Consider the following 6,000-nt stretch of genomic DNA (forward strand, 5'->3'; position numbering starts at 1 on the left):
TGAGAAAAACTTCATGTCTCTGAAGAAAGAAATTGAAGAAGGTATCAGAAGATGGAAATATCTCCCGTGCTCATGGATTGGTAGGATTAACATTGTGAAAATGGCCATCCTGCCAAAAGCAATCTACAGATTCAATGCAATTCCCATCAAAATACCAACTCAATTCTTTACAGACCTTGAAAAAAAGATTCTCAGCTTCATATGGAGAAACAAAAAAACCCAGAATCTCCAAAACAATCCTGTACAACAACAGAGCATCTGGAGGTATCTCCATCCCCGATCTCAAGCTGTACTATAGAGCAATAGTAATAAAAACTGCATGGTATTGGCATTAAAACAGAAAGGAGGATCAATGGAACCGAATAGAAGACCCAGAAATAAACCCACACACCTATGAATACTCTATTTTTGACAAAGAAGCCAAAACCATTCAATGGAAAAAAGACAGCATCTTCAACAAATGGTGCTGGTCCAACTGGATGTCTACATGCAGAAAAATGAAAATAGATCCATATTTATCACCCTGCACAAAACTAAAGTCAAAGTGGATCAAAGACCTAAAACCAGATACTCTAAATCTGTTAGAAGAAAATGTGGGGAACAGCCTAGAACTCATTGGCACAGGAGACAACTTCCTGAACAGAACACCAACAGCACAGGCTCTAAGAGCAACAATCAATAAATGCGACCTCATGAAACTGTAAAGCTTCTGTAAAGCAAAGGACACCGTCATCAAAACAAAACGACTGCTTACAGATTGGGAAAGAATCTTCACTAAACCTTTATCTGACAGAGGACTAATATCCAGTATATACAAACAAGTATATACAAAGAAGCTGAAAATCAGCAAACCAAGTAATCCAATTAAAAAATGGGGAACAGAGCTAAACAGAGAATTATAGACAGAGGAATACCGAATGGCAGAGAAACACTTAAAGAAATGCTCAACCTCACTAGCCATCAGGGAAATGCAAATTAAAACGACCCTGAGATTTCACCTCACACCCATCAGAATGTCCAAGATGAAAAACTCAAGTGACAACACATGCTGGAGAGGTTTTGGAGAAAGGGGAACCCTCCTCCACTGCTGGTGGGAATGTAAACTTGTACAACCACTTTGAAAATCTATCTGGCGCTTTCTCAGACAATTAGGAGTAGTGCTTCCTCAAGACCCAGCTATACCACTGCTAGGTATATACCCAAACTTAGCTCAAGTACACAAAAGGGATATTTGCTCAACCATGTTTATAGCAGCTTTATTTGTAATAGCCAGAACCTGGAAACAACCCAGATGTCCATCAACAGAGGAATGGATACAGAAATTGTGGTATTTTTACACAATGGAATACTACTCCACAATCAAAAAGGAGGAAATCATGAAATTTGCAGGCAAATGGTGGGATCTAGAAAAGATCATTCTGAGTGAAATGTCACAGAATGAGAAAGACAAACACGGTATATACTCACTTATATAGACCTATACGATATGATAAACATAATGAAATCTATACATCTAAAAAAGATAATCAAGAGAGCGGACATGGGGTAAGATGATCAATCCTTGTTTAGAAAGACAAATGGGATGTGCATTGAACGTATGACAGGAGTCTACTGAGCGCATCTGAAAGACTCTAACTAGCAGTGTTTTCAAAGCAAAGACTCATGACCAAACCTTTGGCAGAGTACAGGGAATTATAAGAAAGAAGGGGAGTTAGTCTGATGGGGAAAGGATAGGAGCTCCACAAGGACCAAATATATCTGGGCACAGGGGCTTTTCAGAGACTGACATTCAACCAAGGACCATGTATGGATATAACCTAGAACCTCCACTCAGATGTAGCCTGTGGTAGCTCAGTAACCAATTGGTTTCCCAAAGTGAGGGGAACAAGGACTATTTCTAACAGGAACTCAATGACTGGCTCTTTGGCCTCCCCACCCCCCAAGGGAGGAGCAGTCCTGTTAGGCCACAGAGGAGGGCTTTTCAGCCAGTCCTGAAGATACCTGATAAAACAGGATCAGATGAATGGGGAGGAGGTCCCCCCCATCAGTGGACTTGGAAAGGGGCACGGTGGAGATGAGGGATCGGGACACGGCTGGGATACAGAGTTAATAAAATGTAACTGATAAGAAAAAAATAAAATTAAAAAACAAACAAACAAACAAACAATGCTACAATCCATAGACCTAAAGAAGGTAAATAACAAGGATGACCCTACGGAGGATGCTCAATTTTCATATAGAAGGGGAAACAGAATAGACACTGGAAGAGGTTGAAGAGAGGGAAAAAGATGGGAACCTAAGATAAATATCCCATGAAAGACTCCACAGAGCAATGATCAAAGCAGATGCTAAGACTCACAGCCAAACCTTGGGCAGAGCACAGGGAGTTATAGTGAAGAGGTGTGTGTGGGGAATAGAAGGACCCAGAGGGGACAGGAGTTTCATAAGAAGACCAATAGCTCCAACAAATCTGGGCCCTGGGATCCCACAGAGACTGATGCACCAAGCAGGAATCATGCATGGTGAGGACATAGATCCCTGCTCGCAGGTAGCCAATAGGCAGCTCAGTCTCCATGTGGGTTCCCTGTAAGGGGAGCAGGGGTTGCATCTGACACGGACTCTGTTACCTTCTCTTTGATCTCTTCTCTGATCACTGGTGAGAGGCCTTGCCAGTCCACAGAGGAAGAGGACGCAGGCAGTCCTAATTAGACTTGACAGGGGAGAGTCAGATGGTAGGGGTGGAGGGCTCCCCCTTCCTGAGGACTAGGGGAGAGACATAGTAGGGAAGTAGGAGGAATGGTGGAGTTGAGAGGAGACAGGGAGGAGGCTACAATGGGTAGGTAAAGTGAATAAATTGTTAAAAAATAAATTTAAATAAATAATTCTCAAATTCTTTAACAATGCAGAATGTCACTAACAGAGCTTGAAAGCATTGGCTTCCTTAGAATATTGTCTTTTCTGTATGCTGTAAGAAATTGTCTTTTTTCTTTCCTTTTTAAAAAGCAGAGTGACTTTTCACATTCAATTTAAAAATGAAGACTCTGAAAGACTCTGCAGCCTTCATGGGCCTTGATTCTTGCAACCTTTTGAACTCTGCAGTCCTAGAAACTCCTCCTGCCCCAGTCTGCAGCATCACAGAAGTTAAATCAAATCATTATTCATTTCTTCTGCCCTTTTAACCAGAAGACTGTATGAATTATGAATAATAAAGTTCTCAGTAGATGTTAGTGTGATCTCCATAGATTTTTAGAATAATTTAGATCTCAGTAGATTTAGATAATAGTGGCACCCAGATGTAGGCTTAGGCAGAATAGTAAATCTGATTTCTAATGACACAGAGGAAATGGCAGGAGATGAAGGGATAGATATTCTGTTTCAAGATGTCAGCAAAAGGTTTATTGGTAGACTTTTCTTTGCTTTGCTCCCAGAGGGACTTTTCTGTTTTTTCTTTTTCATGAAATGAAGATCTTGGAATATTCAGCCTTATTTATGAGTAGTTCAATCCAAATCATCTGCTAAACACTGCACATAAATATGTTAATTGACACAAACATTTCCCAAGAGCAGGCCAACCATTTCAGCTGTGATGGCTAAGAGATTGCTTTGCTTTAGCATTTCTTTATGTGTAAATGTAGTTTAGGTGGTTGAGGAGGCATGTAAGCAGCTCTTAAATATGGGTGCTCGTGATATAGATTACTCTGCAATGTGGGTGTGAGTGTATGTGTTTGTGTATTCTGTTATAATAAATATTTTTCAAGCCATTGCATGGTTTTGTGTTTTATTTCCTTTATATCATTCCAAAACAAACACTTTGCAGAGTGGAGCTCTATAGACTAGGGCCCAAGAGAACTTCAGGGTAGAGGAGCTACCTGAAGTAATTTGTCATGATCGCTCATCTGGCAGCCTCCTCCTCCTTTGCACCTCTGTGTGCACAGGCACCACATAAGCAGTTGGTGCCCTCCTCTCAGACCCTCAGCCTTCTTGGAAGCAGCACAGACAGGAAACTTGACCTGACCACAGACTCTGCTGGAGGAAAAGCCACAGACAGGCTTGACCACACATTTGATCTGCAGCAGACAAGTGACATGAGACCCCTTTGATGGTCTAGGAAGAGAAAGCCTAGATGCTTCTGTCTTCATGCTCATTGTGGGCATGATGTTGTCCACTTCCTCTAGATCAGAGTGTGTGACCACTCTGTTCTTCCACCAAGCTTTGTTATACCAGAGAGAGAACTAGGCAGGGCAGGGATTGTTACTTTTTAAATTTTAGCTGTCCTCTCTCCCCACCCCCACCACCCGATTCATAACCCCAAAGAATGAGGGAAAGTTGCTGCCTCAAATAAGGACTTGGCTCAACAGGGATGCTATGGAGATTGACTTTTGCTCTTCGATATCTTGGATAGCCTGGTTCTGCTCTAGTGTGACGACGAAAATGTTGGACGGTCAATGTCCTCGGTTCTTGCAGCAGTAGACTCCTGTGAATTTGAGGGACTGATTTTGGACCTTGATAGCCTTAGATTTCATTGGGTTCCACCTACTGGCCTGACCTCAAATTGCGGCTCTAAATCCTACACGATTTTCTTGGACTTCCAGAGACGTGTCCCGGATGCTTTTGTAGTCAATAAGACCGAGAAAAACGAAAGAAATAAAAAGGAAGAAGGACAAATATCTATTTTTAGGCCAATGTTATTAAAAGTCTCTAATTTTGAATATTATCGCTAATTGAGGGAATATGCACAGCTATGGAAACTGTGGCTGAATTTTAAGCAGTAACGAGTTAAATGTAAACATTAAAAATATGCATATGAGAATTTATTCATTTAGAAAAATTAGAGTTGTACGCTTTACTTATGAAATTGGTTAAAGCCTCTTTTTCTTCTGAGAAATTCCATATTTAGAGAAATAACAGTGTTTCCATCCAAGAAAGCGCTGGGTGCAAAATTGCATTCCCTAAGAGAAAATTTCTTAGATAAAGCAGAAAAATCATTGAACAACAACGAAAACACCTACAGCAATGATCACATTTTCAGTGGTATCTTCTCCAATTTTCTCAGGTAAGCACTTGGGATAGAGAGATGTAGGAGGAGGCTGCTTCCTATTATGCCAAAGAGACTGATAACACAGTAGAGAGGCAGATGCTTATAAGCACAGTTAGACCACTGTATGAAAATATGTGAGCTATAATCGAGATCTTACAAATGTGATTGCACTGCTAATACAGCAGAGAGGTATGTTTATTGGGGCAGGTAAGTGGTTTTTCGTAGAGCAGAAATCCCAGAAGAATAAAATAGAAGAAAAACATTGGCAGAATAGCAGCTTTAAGAATTACTCAGTCCTCTGATAGCAGGTGGGTGAGTGTTGAACAGAAATTTGAAAGCATAAAATGGCACATGTCAAGTAGAAAATGATCCAAACAGTCTTGGTGTCAAAAGCTAGGTTCTGAGAAACAGGGAAAGAACATTTACCTTCTTCATATTCTACTTTTTATTTTCCTTGAACAAAGCTGTTATTGTATGCATTTCTTTCTGAAGGGGCTAAAATTGGCCCTGTCACAATTACAAGGTATGTCTGAAGCCAGGACTGAAAGGGTGCAGGCATTTCCAGCCTCCTATCTGACTTCCAGCCCTGACTCTCAGTTACTAGGTAGTAGCCATGGTTCTTAGTTCCTTCAGATATATTTCCTTCTTTATTAGGTTGGGAAAATTATGATAATATCTATTACATAATTTTGTTTTAAGACTAAAGGTTAGCTCAAATAATATCAGAATTAAAAGTGATGATGTTATTTTTTTAGATTTTAGAGAAATTAAAGTGAATGGTAAAAGTAAAATTACAATGATTTTACTAGATTATAAAAATCTGACAAAATGGGCATTTCATATTAATTGTGATTTATTAAAACATGCACAAAAATATCATGTAAGTTTAATAGTGTCATATCCAGTAAAGAATTATGTCAGGAAATAATACCCTTCCAGTAAAGGAAACTCCAAGCACCGGG

The sequence above is a fragment of the Meriones unguiculatus genome, chromosome 14 (assembly GCF_030254825.1).
Source record: "Meriones unguiculatus strain TT.TT164.6M chromosome 14, Bangor_MerUng_6.1, whole genome shotgun sequence".
Taxonomy (NCBI): domain Eukaryota; kingdom Metazoa; phylum Chordata; class Mammalia; order Rodentia; family Muridae; genus Meriones; species Meriones unguiculatus.